This window comes from Microcebus murinus, chromosome 5, assembly GCF_040939455.1.
Source record: "Microcebus murinus isolate Inina chromosome 5, M.murinus_Inina_mat1.0, whole genome shotgun sequence".
NCBI classification, from domain to species: Eukaryota; Metazoa; Chordata; class Mammalia; order Primates; family Cheirogaleidae; genus Microcebus; species Microcebus murinus.
The window spans coordinates 52,451,227-52,465,969 of record NC_134108.1 but is presented as its reverse complement, the minus strand read 5'-3'; positions in this window follow the sequence as shown (position 1 = coordinate 52,465,969).

Here is a 14,743-nt window from a genome sequence, read left to right as displayed (position 1 = left end):
CTTCACTGTGTCAATCTCTTTGCTGAACCTTTGTTCCATTTCTTGGAGGTTTTTTGTGTTTTCTTGGTGTTGGTTATTGAGTTGTTGTTGCAGCTGGGTGAGTGTTCTTATGATCCACATACGAAATTCCTTTTCTGTCATATTGGTTGCCTGATTTTGGTCGGTGTCCGTTTCTAGGGGGCTGGTGCTCCTCCTTGGGGGTGTGTTTTCCGTTTGGTTCTTCATATTTCCTGAGTTCTTTCGCTGATTTCTTCCCATGTCGATCCGTTGTTGTTTCTTTCCTTAGGTTATTGTTTGGGTATTCACACACCTTGTTTAGTTTCTGAGGCGTTAGGTGGTGCCTGTGGGTGAAATTGGACCACTCCCTGTATATTGAGTCAGTGGATGCCGTGGCAAGGCTGTGCAAGATGCTGTCCCTGTCAGTAGGTGGCGTTTGCTTGGAGGAACAGGCTATGGTGTTGATTTCGAATCCTGTTATCAGCTCTCGTTCTGGGCGGAGCTGGGTTGGATACTCCTGCCCTCAGGCCGTTAGCAGGGGTCAAAGTTCTGTTCTCAGCTTCCAAGGAAAGCTGTCAGGGCGGGGCTGGAATGGTCCCGCTCAGCCAGAAAGTCTGGGTGTGGGGGTGGGGCTGTCTGAGACCCGCAGTCTGCAGCAGGCCTCGCTTCTTTCCACCCTCCCCAACTCTGCAGCTACTCCTGGGCCTCTGCCAGCAGGCCAGACCACAATCCACCAGGCCTCCCCGGACTGTGGTGCCGGCGGGGAGGTTCCCTGCACAGGAACGCCACCTGGGTTGGGCGCACGGCCTCCTCCTGGGAGGAGGGTTGTCCTCTAGGGCGCCGATCCGCCCCTGGAGGCACACAGCCCTCAGTAGGCTGTTCACGTATAACCCTTCTGTGCCCCGGGCAATGCTAGCCCTCGGTGCAGGGGATCTGGTCTGCAGGTCCAACCTCTGGGTCCCAGAGTTCAAAGTGTATTCCCACCAGGGAGAGGATTTCCGGTCCTAATTCACCCACAGGGAGCCCAAGCTGGGTCTATGTCTCTCAGCCTCTGAGTCGGCACCGTTTTCCTGGGAACACGGTGCCAGCAGCACCTGGGAGGGCGGGCGGGGTCCCAAACGGGAAGGTCCTGTTCCCTGGAGGTGCCTCGGGCTGGTGGCTGTATTGTCTCTCTGGGTCGCCGCGGGTAGGGTCGGCGGAGGGGAGGAGGAGGCAATATGGCGCCTGCCGCGCGGCTCGGGTCCGTGCACACGGAGGTGCCCGGAGGAAGTTGGGAACCTGGTGCCACGTCTGCTACAGGCTCACCGTTGGCAGGCGGCGGCAGTCTCTGGGCTGATGTCCGCAGGTCTCTCCACCGGCTGGGGAGCCCACCAGCAGTCCCGAATGCAGGGGAGGGGAAACAGCAGATCCACCTACCCTTGCCGCTGGTCTCCGGGCTGCTCCAGTGGTCTCAGCCTCCAGTTCTCCTCCGCAGCCTCCTCCCGTGGAGTCTCCCGGGGTCTCAGGTACCCCTCCTTCTGGCCCTTGTCCGCTGTATGCTCGTCTTCTTGCTTCTTTCCTCTAGTTTCTGCTAGAATCGGTCTTTTCTGCAGAGACCCTCTGTCTGGCGGTGTTATTCGTCCGCCATCTTGCTCCACCCCTTTTTTCATTCTTAAAAGGTTTACTTCATTTTTTCAAACAGAGTGGTTAGAATATGATACTGTAGAAACATAATGAGAATAGCTAGGTCTATCAACTTCACACTGATATGTAAACTTGGATATTTAATTAGCCTTTATGACACTTTAAACTACAAGATACTTCTCTAATCATTTGAGGGAATCCTACTTAAAGGCATATGTTCTTAGAGTGAGAAACTGATTTGCATTCTACTACATAGCACCATTCTCCCAATAAAATGCTATGAATAGTGTGGCTATGCATATATTTGTGGGTGGTGCTTGTTATTACTATATATAAAATTAAGCTATAATCTATCTTTGGAAGGCTTGTGGGTAAAGTATTTATTTAGGTAAAACTGCATGGAAGAAAGACTCTGGAAGAAAGACTTTGTATCTTTCAAAGTGCTGGAGCAAACCAGAAAATGATGCTCTAGTAAGATAAAATGAAATAAAAAAAAACCCAAAAAATGTATTCTATATTTGATGATAGGATTGATAACCTTCATTCAAGTATAAATTTTATTCAGTCATTTGTATACAATTATTAGAGTAAAGCATCAGCTCAGACTTAAGTTAATAACTAATGTTTATCTAGCACATCACTTATTCATTTTGAAACTCATACATATGAAGAAACCTTGGATCAAATAAATGGTGATATTTAAGGTTATTGACAGTGTAACAAGTGGAAATGGGATCAAAACATCTATGTCTAATTCCAGAACCCGTGGGCTAATTCTTAGAACAGTGATTTCAATGACCCACAACAAGAAAAAGATACACAAATGTTCATATTTGAATAAGCTTCACAAAATAATACATATTTGTATTATTTGTAAAACACTTCATTTTTAAATGCCTCTGTGTTTGTGTGTGTGTTTGTGTGTGTGTGTGTGTATGTTTTAAAGCTGGCCATGAGCCACATGTAGATAGATTTACCAATCACCAATGGATTACAATTCACAAATGGGCTATAAGTCATACTTTTAAAAAACTACACTACACGGTCCTTCCTTGCAGGGTCCTTCCCTGTTTGCAACCTATGTAGTCACATAAGGCTCCATGCTCAGAAGGGCTCCATGCTTGGTTTAATGCTTTGATGTTGTCATCTTAAAATTCTTAATAATTTTATCTTTCAGCTTGTGTTGTGGAAGTGAAGTCCAATAGGACAATGGTGCATGTACTTGAGCAGAGACAAACCCAATCTGATTGTCTCCTGTTCCTTGCCACCTATTCACATACCGCAGGCAAGACGGTCCATTAGCACGGGAGTCTGGAGGACCTGCAATGTGTGGGAATGCAGGGAGAGTCAAAGTGACTACAAACTGTGTTATGTCTATTACTGAGGAAGTCAGGGCAGCCTTGACAGCCTTGAGAAACCATGCTTTTGATTAGGACCAAAACTTGCTTCATATAGGATAGACAAGCAATGGCATTCTAAAAAACACACATTAGGAAGTGGCCTTATCGTATCCTTTCTTACTCATAATACTTCCCCGCATTTGCCAACTTGTACTGAAAGTGATGACATGGAAGGAAGGGGGGAGACAGGGCAAGCCAGACTTACTTTTCCTTCCAGTCCTTCCTCGATCATCAGTAAACCAAAGATAGAGTGTTGGTAGGAAGTGGGTGTATCCAAAATGTAACTGAGTTAGTTTTGTGCAGCATTTCCACGGTTCTGGTAAGAATGAAATATACGGGCATATATTAGTTACACAATAAAAATTGTGTCATTTTGATGAGTCTACATATGAGTTAAATGCTATTACATTTGCATTTAAAATTGGCATTACACAATAGCACATGAATGGTAATGTTTGTGAAAATAATTTAAAATTTAAATTTTCTTTTCTTAGAATGACATTAGCTGGCAAGTAAAAACATGACAAGTAGAGAGAGAGAGAACAACAAAGAAAGAAAAAAACTTATTAATGAGCAAAGGACATGAATATATATTTTTCAAAAGAAGACATGTAAATGAGCAACAGATATAAGAAAAATACACAGCATCACAAATCATCAGGGCAATGCAAATCAAAACCACAATGAGATATCATCTCACCCTAGTTAAAATGGCTATTATTAAAAAGACAAAAAAATTATAGATGCTCACAAGGATAGGGAGAAAAGGGAACTCTTATACACTGTTAGTGGGAATGTGAATTAGCACAGCTATTATGGAAAACAGCATGGAGATTTCTCAAAAAACTCAACATAGAATTACTATACCATTCAGAAATCCCACTACCAGATATCTAACCAAAGGAAAATAAATCAGCATATCAAAGGGATACCTGCACCCCCATGTTTATTGCAAAACTATTCACAATAGCAAAGGTGTGGAATCAAACTAAGTGTTTATCAACGGATGAATGGATAAAGCAAATGTGGTATATGTACACAATGGAATACTATTCATCCATAATAAAGAATGAAATTCTGTCATTTGTAGCAACATGGAGGAAACTGGAGGTCATAATGTTAAGTCAAATAAGCCAGGCACAGAAAGATAAATATTAATACCATGTATTCTCATTCATGTGTGGGAGCTAAAAAATTTGATCTCATGGAGGTAGAGAATAGAATATTAGATACCAGAGACTGGGAAAGGTGGGTAGGTGGGAGGGAGAGGATGAAGGCAGGTTAATTAATGGGTACAAATATGTAGTTAGATAGAAGGAAAAAGTTATAATGTTTAATAGCAGACTAGGTGATTATACGCGGCAATAATATTATATATATTTCAAAGTAACGAGAAAAGGGGTCTTGGAAATGATACTAATCTATAAAAATGATAAATGCTTAAGATGATAGATACCCCAAATACTCTGACTTGATTATTGCACATTCTATGCATGTAACAAAGACTCACATCTATCCCATAAATATATAAATTATTATATATCAATAAAAGAGAAGATAGAAAAGATTCTTAGTCCTTTTAATGACACAATTTTCCTGGCTTTTGAATATGGGGCCTGGCATTTTCATTTTGCACTAGGCCCTGTAAATTATGTAGCTGCCTATAGAGGGTTCAATGGCAGCCCCCAAAATGTTATGTCCATGTCCTAATCCCCAGAACCTGTGAATAGCACCTCATAGGGCAAAAAAAGTGAATATTACCTTATGTGGCAAAAGATGTGATTAAATTAAAGATCTTGAGGGGAGAGGCCTGTACTGGATTATTTAGCTAGGCCCTAAATGCAATCATGTGTATCCTTATGAGACAGATACATAAAGAAGACACAGAGAAGAGGAGGTGGCAATGTGACCATGAAGGCAGAGATTGGAATGATGTGGCCATAAACCAAGGGATGCCTGGGGCTACCAGAAGCTGAAAGAGGCAAGGAACAGAATGTCCTCTAGAGCTGTGGTCTCCATCCCCAGGGCCGCAGAGCTCTGCTCCCACCCCCACCTCCATCCATGGAAAAATTGTCTTCTATGAAAATTAGGAACTGGGTGGAGGTAGTCACTGGGGAGGGGCACAGCAGGAGGAGGTGAGCAAGAGCCAGTGAAGCTTCATCTGTATTTTCAGGCGCTCCCTATCACTCACATCACCTCCTGAGCTCTGTCTCCCCTCCCACCACCATCTGTGAAAAAAATGTCTTCTATGAAACTGGTCAATGCTGCCAAAAAGGTTGGGGACTGCTGCTCTAGAGCTTCTGGAGGGAGCATGGCCCTTAGAAACTACATAGGTTTTTGTGCAAACAGGTAACCCAACATTTGTGTCATGTTAATAAGGAGTGGATTGATGAGATCAAGGTGCTATTACTATGGTCTAAGAGAGACATGTGACAGCATGGATTTGGGAAGTACCTTGGGAAAGAGCCAGGGCTTCTTGAGAGATAATTAAAAAGTAAAATCAACAGGATTTATTGACTGATGAGATATAAACACAGAGAGAAGAGTTAGAGATGACTCTAAAAAAAGTGTCCTGAAAGCAGGGTGGTTTAAATGGGGCATGTAGGAAACATAGAAGGTACAGTTCTGGAAAGAAACTGACCAGAAGGAAGTATAGGTTTTGGACATGGTGATTTTGAATTACCAGCAGAAATTTTGAATTGGAATTCAGATGTAAAATTTGGAGTGACCAGTAAAGAGACTGTGTTTAAAGCCATAAAAGAAGATCAAAGCTCAGGAAGAAAGTACAAAGAGGAAAGGAATGAAAAAATACAAATACACACAGTTGTGTAACCACCACCATAAATCAAGATCTTGAGCATTTCCATTCCTTGCCAAAAATTCCGGCATAGCCCTGTAGCCAATCACCCTCTATACTCCAGCCCCTTGACAAACAATAGTTGGTTTTTTAATCTTGTATTTTTGTCTTTCTAGAATGTCAGATAGATTGAATCATACAGTATGCAGCTTTTTGAATTTGACTTTGAGTTTGACTTCCTTTATTAAGTATACTGTACTTGAGATTCATTCAAGTTTCAATGACTATCAGTAGTTCATTTCTTTTTATAGCTGAACAGTATTTCATTGTACAGATACACCACAGTTTATTTACCCATCCACCAGCTGATGTACAGTTGGGTTGTTTCCAGTTTTTACTGATTATAAATACAACCAATACAAACATTTGCAAAGAAGTTTTTGTGTGAACATGAGTTTTCATTACTCTTGAGTAAACAGTTACGAGTGAGATTGTTGGGTCATATAGTAGGTATATATTTAACTTTATCAGAAACCTGCCAAACTGTTCTCTAAAGTGGCTATACCATCTTGCATTCCCATCTGCAGTGAATGAGAATTCTAGTGACTCTGTATTCTTGCCAGCGCTTGGTATTGTTGGTAGTATTATTATTTTTATTTTTTTATTTTTATTTTTTTGAGACAGTGTCTCGCTTTGTTGCCTAGGCTAGAGTGAGTGCCGTGGCGTCAGCCTAGCTCACAGCAACCTCAAACTCCTGGGCTCAAACAATCCTTCTGCCTCAGCCTCCCAAGTAGCTGGGACTACAGGCATGTGCCACCATGCCCGGCTAATTTTTTCTATATATATTAGTTGGCCAATTAATTTCTTTCTATTTATAGTAGAGACGGGGTCTCACTCTTGCTCAGGCTGGTTTCGAACTCCTGACCTCGAGCAATCCGCCCGCCTCAGCCTCCCAGAGAGCTAGGATTACAGGCGTGAGCCACCGCGCCTGGCCTGGTAGTATTATTATTAATAGTCATTAGGTGTGTGTAGTATCTCATGGGGATCAAATTTTTCCATGTATCAGAATGTGTGTATTTGTCTGAGAAAAGCTTCCATAACCCCATCAGCTTGTCAGCAGTGTGTGTCTCTGTAGGTTGAGCAGCACCCAATCCAGGACTTGGAGAATAAAGAGGAGTCAAGCACACCGAGAAGTAAGGAGAAGAGTTGTAATGCCATGTGAAGAAGAAGGCCCATAACATTAACCAAGAAAAGCATGCTGTAGTCAGCCAGAAGATTCCTGGTGATCCTTGAGAAGCCATTTCAGTGAAGTAGAAGGGAGGAGATGTGAAAAAATAGGAGTGTGCTGGTTTGAAGCATAAATGAAAAGGCAATGAAAGTGGCCTATGGAGACCACTCCTCCAGGAAGGATCATGATAAAGGACTAGAAAGATCACTTACAGGCAGCCCTTAGGGGAAGTAATTTTGATAACAGTGAGCAGCTTTACTGGTATTAACATTACCTTTTTTTAAAAAAAAAAAAATGTGGTTCTTTAATGTGCACTTGATTTTACTGGCATTTACTTCAAGTTTTCCCGAGAAGCAAATTCACTTTACCACTGATGCCACTAACTTGGCTGACAAGAACTTTTGGGCACACAGAGTGTAATTGTGGCTATGAGAGCTTTCCCCAAGTACATGTCCACGGGTTTTATAACATGCAATAACTGTGCTGTCAGGAAATTTTACAAGTCAGCTGATGCATGCCTCAGTGCCACAATCATTACCCTTTCCCGTCTGGCGTGCTGTCCTGCACAACCTCAGCTAATCTAGCTGGGCATTTCCCCCCCACCTCCTACCAAAAGATGAATCCACTAAAATAAGAAGGAAATCAGCATGTGGTCAGTATGGATTCACCACACTAGTTTAGCCTCTGCTTAGATTACAAGGAAAGCTGTGGAATGAGAGGAGACAAAAATTTAGTAAAACTCAGACATTTGCACACAGAGAACACTTTTTCTCAGTTATGATGTATAATGTGAATATGAGAATGATCCTTTCCCAACTCTCTCTCCTTCTCTCTCCATTGAACACATTGTAGAAACTAGGAAGCAGAATATATAGGTTGCACTCTCCCCTTTCTATTTCTCCTCTCTTAGACACACAGACACACATAGACACACACATACACACACATATCCTGCATCCACGTTTTCATTCATGCTAGCTCAATATCTTATCCTCCACTGTTTTGAATAAGGGTATCACATTGATGTAGTTTAGAAGACTGGACATCTCGTCTAATGCTTACTGCCTCCCCTTTATTTGGCTTCAATACTAGATTCACAATTCCACTTGAATTAGCTACATGTCAATGCTATGTCTTATAACACGGCACAAAATAGGTTGCTGCAGCACCTTTGGGCCTGTGAAAAGAGCATAGGATATGGAAACAAAAGAGATGGGTTTGAGTCACAGCTCTGTCACTTACTAGCCGTGTGACTATGAGCAAGTTACAATGCTTCCACTGTCTCAGGATTTTCATCAATAAGATGGAAACAAATAGCTCCTAATTCATACTTCATCTTGTACTGGGCATTCAAATAGTGTTGTGAAAGCTCATCTGAACTCTAGAGGGTTCGACATTTCCTGGCATTGCTATTATTACTCTGTGCAAATGTGGAGGCCAACATGCCCTTTCCAGCATGCTAGGACGCCTGGCCAACCCTCATGGTCTTGTCTTCTATTTGACTCTTCCTCCCCAGGAGCTGCCATCAGAACCACTCTTGCCTGGGAATTCCGACCCCTACTCTTCCCTGCTGTGTTTTCCTTCCATCTTCTGGAAACAGACTAACTTGCATTGAAAACTGTAGTTACTAACTGGGACATCCTTAAAGCAGATGAGTTATCATATTTGTTGGGTTCTATTGCTCTTTCTTTCCTTTCCTTCTTGATATTATTATGATTAAGGACAATCTTCCTGACACATTGCAAAGCAGATAGTTATAGCCCTGACATGGGTTGTTTTTGCCAGATACCCTTAGTCCACAAACATTCCCAGTATCTGCTCAACCATTTTTAAAATAAATGTTTCATCTGGACTTATGTGGGATTGATAGCCTTAAAAAATGTTTATGAGAACAAAAAGCCCTTATCAACCCAGAGTTTTCGACAAAGCACTGTGTAGTCAGACCGATAGAGACAGAAAATGTGTCAAGGTGCATGATAGATAAGATAAGTCAGCTTATGAAAAGCCAGGGCTAAGATAATGTTGATGTGAATCATGTTTTTTCTTGCAGAATTGGGGCAACAAATTGCCCTCTGCCTGTGAGAATATATCCCACTCATACTGATGAGAACGGTATGTTTGGGCTGGTCAAGGACAGACTTGGCCCTTTGGGATTTCAAAACTGGGTGAGAACTTTGAAATAATGGTTGAGCAGCTTGTCAATATGTTGATCATCACATGACTGAATTAGAGACTATGGTCTCTTCTTGTTTCAAAGTTTTCTAGGAGAACAATGTGTTTTTTTGTTTCCTTACCTGCACCATGTCAAAAAATAATGTTAAAAGTGGAAAGAAGAACATCAAGGAAATTTTGTTATATTTGTCTTTTATCAGACAAAATTGTCTGTGTTTTCTTTCTTAAAAATCTTGATTTGACAAATCTTATTTTTATGCACATAGGCTAGGAGATCAAAGGCATTGGTAAATATTGAGTAAAACAATATACAATATTGACTTTTATAAGTGCTAAGAAGGTCTGCTGAGTGATACTTATTTGTAAACTTGGCCTTTCTCCTCAGCTCTTTATTTAGAAATGATTCTTGTGCTATTCCAAATGCCAATTGGAGGGGAAAGAATGACTAGGCCTCCAAAAGAAGCCCCAGAGAGATGGAATTAAAATTCTAACTTTACTTAAATCTTCAACAAATTTCTTTTCCCATTTTATCAGCTTGTAAAGATTTCAAATTGCTCTGCAATTAGATTACTCTGAGGTCAGCCATAGCCCTGGCAGAATCAGTACCAGCACCATGAGACCCTTAGAGATACTCTATTCCAGTCCTACATTTATAGAAAGTGAAAGATCCCAGAGAGCTGAGTGAGTTGGCCTTTCTTTGGTTATCTATGTCAGTAAGATTTTTATTTTGGATATTCTGTCAATTTTTAATTGAAATGATGAATTACTATATTTGCTTGTAATAGATAATATAATGTAATATATTACTATATTTGCTCCTGGAAGAAAAGTGTTCAGAATTCTTAGCTTTCCAGCTGAACAGTTCTGTGGCAACTTCATTTGCTGGTCCAGTTTCCTCTGAAGGCTATTTGAAGTCATGGTGGTCTGTAAGGGAGCTGGCCTGTGGGTGCCCCTGCTGGTGGTGTATCCCTCCTACTCCAACGGGCAAACTCTCTCTGGCATGGTCGTTGCCAGAAAACAATAGGCTACTGATTGGATAAAAAATGAATAAATGTCATTGTAGAACCTGCTTTCTTATGAGCAAAATATCTTCAGCTGGAGAATTTAGGTGAGAAAACATTATGTATGAGCAATGAAGATAAATACTTCAGGCCATACATTTTCATCTATAGTTGACTTCATGGGATTAGCTTTTTGAATGAGGCAAGGGACTTGCAAAGCTCAGCTGAATTTTATTTTAAAAGTCAGCAGGAAGCATAGAATGTGGAACATTCCTTTCAGAGAAGAGAAGATAGATGCAGAGCAATGAAATGGTTAATACTCAAGCTAAATATAATCCTGGGCAGTTATTTATGGTATGATTCATGAATGCCAAATAGGAGGAAAAAGTTCACTTTTAAAACCATTAGCCCAATGATAAGATCTTCGAGAGTTTCATCCCAAACACTGTTCCCTGACTATTCAGACTCTTACTGTTTGTGGTAGATAACCTCTTGACTTTCTTTTTCTGCAATATGCCTTGTCTTGTGAACCTGGAGTTTGGTAGAAAAAGATAACACCTTCTTTCCTTTGGACTTTGACAAATAACAAGTTCTGAGTCTTCTAGAACCACTTTACTCTTATCCAGAGAAATCTACTAGTCAGCATGTACTTTTTAGTTAAATCACTCAATTTCCAATTTTTGCTTAACTTTTGATATAGCATTTTGTTATGGGGCTACAGATTTGCAGTTTTAGCAAAGATTATGTTACCCATAAGGATTTTAATCTCATGTGGGTTTGTGAAATTCAGTGATAATGAATATAAACTACTTTGTGATGTGGGGATGCAAGGCGTGAGGAGGAAGTTTTCACATGTGAAGCTCATATCCTGCAGCTATCTTAGCAGCCCACGGAACACACCAGGTGCCCAGGGTGGTATATGTGACCAGATGTGGGCTCTGCAGTCACCCTGATCAGTATTCAAATACTGATGCTGTGCCTTTCTGGCTATGTTTCCTCTTTGACAAATTATTCAATTTGGCTAAATTCAGTTTTCTCATCTATTAAAATGGATCTATAATTCCTATTTCATAGAGCTGTTTTGATGATTCATAAAATAACATATAAAACACTCCTACGTGTAGTGCTCGATACATAGGAAGTGTTCAATACAAGTTATTGTTCTAATCACTCCATATTGTGTCTATCAAATGGGCTTTAATTATCAGAAGGCCATCATCATTATGTGGTTTCAACTCTACACTGACCCTGGAGTATAAGCATAAGAACGATATGAGAATAAAGCTCTAATATCCATAGCTTTAAAATAGATTAATTATTTATGTTTGTATGATTGTGAAAACTTACAGTACATGGGAAACACCTTTCATACTCTTTAGAGGGTGTCTGTTTCTGGAAGGATGTGTTTCTATTGCTGAGAGAGTCAACCTTTCTTTGCCATTCTTTTCTGTCCCTCCAAATAGCTGTGGAAGTTTGCTTCATAATCTCCTATGCTATAAAAAACTTATAATTGAGAGGAGAAATGTTATCTTGATCAATTCCTGAATGCTTCCTTTCCTCACTAAAGTGGGATCTATTTGTAGCATGGGGACTTAAGAGACAAAGCAGATGCACAGAGAAAGGAATGGAATTAGTATCAGTTATGATAAAGATGGCTAACCTCTTTAATGTATGTATTAAACCATATATGCTATGTAGTTTGCAAACATAGCTTCTAATCCTTACAACAACCTTAAGAGAGTTATTATCAATTTTATTCTCCAGATGAAGAAACTAAGGCACAGAGAGGTAACTAACTTGCCCAAGGCTATCTCTTTAGGAATGTGGAGATGGAAATTTAAACCCAGGTCATTGAATGAAGAGGCATGGTCTCTAAATCACTACACCATTGAGGAGAGATTGATGGCACTGAACCAAGAGAAGGAACAGCTACAGTAGGCTGTTTTCCAGAAATGGTGAGGTGTTCTGGAGATCTTCATTGTTTTTTAATTAAAGTGAAGATAGTTATCATATCTACATCAACTGTTACATAAATAAAGAGAATAGAGTTTGGGAGGATGGTATTTGTTAATATCTGTTTAGCCTGGTAAGACTGAAGGGCACTTTGGTATTCCTTGGATCTATCCCAGGATCTGGCACACAACTTAGTAAATAATGAACATATTAAAAATACAAGATATTATATGTATGGAATCTCTAGTGCTTTCCTGGTTACGTAGGGAATCTCTGCCTTACTCTGTATCCTTCATCTCTTTCCATCATATGTGAAAACCAGTGAAGGCCCAAATGAATGGATAAACATATATGCCCAAATTCCAACTGATAGAACCTGGCATATTTCCCTCTATTTCAAGCTGAAAACTGGTTAGTATGTGGAGAAATAGAATAAAAATCTATATTAGAAACTGAAGACAGAGAATAGAAAGAGGAATAAAAACATATAGTCTTAGCTCATTTTCTGTTGCTGTAACAGAATATTACAGATTGGGTAATTAATAAGGAACAGAAGTTTATTTGGCTCACAGTTCTGGAGACCGGGAAGTCCAGGAACAAGGCACTGGCTTCTGGTGAGGGTCACTCACAGTGGACAGGGGAAAGCAGAAGCAAGTGTGAGAGACAGAGAGTTATGGGGTCAAACTTATCCTTTTATCAGGAGCCCACACTTGTAATAACTAACCCACTTTTGTGATAATGGCATTAATCCATTCATGAAGGCAAAATCCTCATGACCTAATCACCTCTTAAAAGTCCCCACTATTAATACCATCACATAAAGTAACATGTGAAACTATTTTAATTCTTCAGTATATATTATAGTATAAGGTTTTTTTCCTAAGAAAGTATATATTAGCTTAGTAGGTTTTTAAAAGCATAGATCATTTGGTATTCCATGTCTGGCTATTTATTTTGGTTCTTTCCAGTATTTGTTGACAAAGACAAATGGACACATTTGGGGTTGTTCTAAGATTTATTATGCTTCTTGACATACATCTTTATCTTTTAAATTATAGAACATTTTTTATGTCTGGGATTTACTCATTCCTAATGATTCATTTAGTCCTAGAAAATCTCTCCCATGTTGCCAAAAAGTTTAGTTTTATTAATTTGGAGGAAGTCCATGACCTAGCTGCATTTAAGTGTCACATGTAATTTAGAAAGATACTTAAAATAAGGTACCTCAATCACCCCCAAATGAATATCTCCTATAGTCACAGAAGTAACATGCCAACCTGAGCAACACAACACTGTTACCTGATTGAAAGGATGGAGACAGGGAAAGGCTTTGTGTTACTTGATACAAATGCAAGTTCTTATGACCAAGTGTTCTCATTGCCAGTTTATTTTCCTGTAAGCCCAGTTAGATGGTAAAATCTGAGCGTACAGAATCCTCTCTCACTTGTTCATTATGGTATCCCTGGTACCTAATTCTGTGCTGACACAAGGTAGACATTCCATAAATATTTGTTGAATGAAAGAATGAAGAGATGAAAAAATGAAGAAATATTAGCCTTACCAACTGCTCTTCTTGCCTCCAGCTGATAAAAGAGAAGAGTCAGGGCTATGAGTCTGGTTAGATTTGCCTTCAGCATCCCAATGTTAATTTTGTATTCTCAGCAATATTGTCAATTCAATAAAGTACAACAAAGTAAGAGGGAAACAGTTAATTTTGTGAGCATTAAAGAAATCAGGTTGAAGATTGCATATTCCGTGTGAAAAAAGGTATGTTAATCAAATTAAACATATAAATAAAGTTGCTGAGAAAAAGTTTGATTTAAGGAAAAAAAACACACCTATCAAGCATTATTAAGTTCTTTAGAGATATCTGCTTCTACTAAAACTGCTGACTATATTATTAAAAATTGATAGTTTATTATGGAAAATATTCTCACAAAAAATATGTCAAATATACTCATAAGAAAATATTGAAAACACCTGGCACACAGTAGGTGCTCATGTTAGATTAATTAATCTGATATGTTAAAAATAATATCACATTGTCCCTTTTTGTTCAAAATTTGTGACAAAATCTGAGCATCTTTTCACATGTTTACTGTGTGTATTTCTTTTACTCTGAGCTATCTATCTATGTCTCTTGCCCTTATTAAAAATGGGGTCTTCATATTTTTAATTGTTTTATGAAAGCTCAATCTTTTGTCCTAAAAATTGACATTTTCCTAGTTTGACATTCATCTTTCGGCATTGTTTGTGTGTGTGAATGCATGTGGCATGTGTGTATGTGTTTTTGCCAATTCAATAATGAATATTATTCTATACTTTAAAAAGTCTTCCCAGTATAATATTATAAAAATAGTTATGATTTTGTTTAGTTCTTCTTTAGTTTAATTTTTTATATTTACATCTTTGCTCTTTTTATAATAAAAAATTATGTAGAAATATAGCTTTATTATTTTCCAAATGGCTATCTAGGTGTCCCAAAACTTTTTATTGTAAACCTGATTGGAAACCCCAACTTCAATGAAGTTACCCATAAACTCATGGATATTTTTGAGTTCTTTCCACTGAG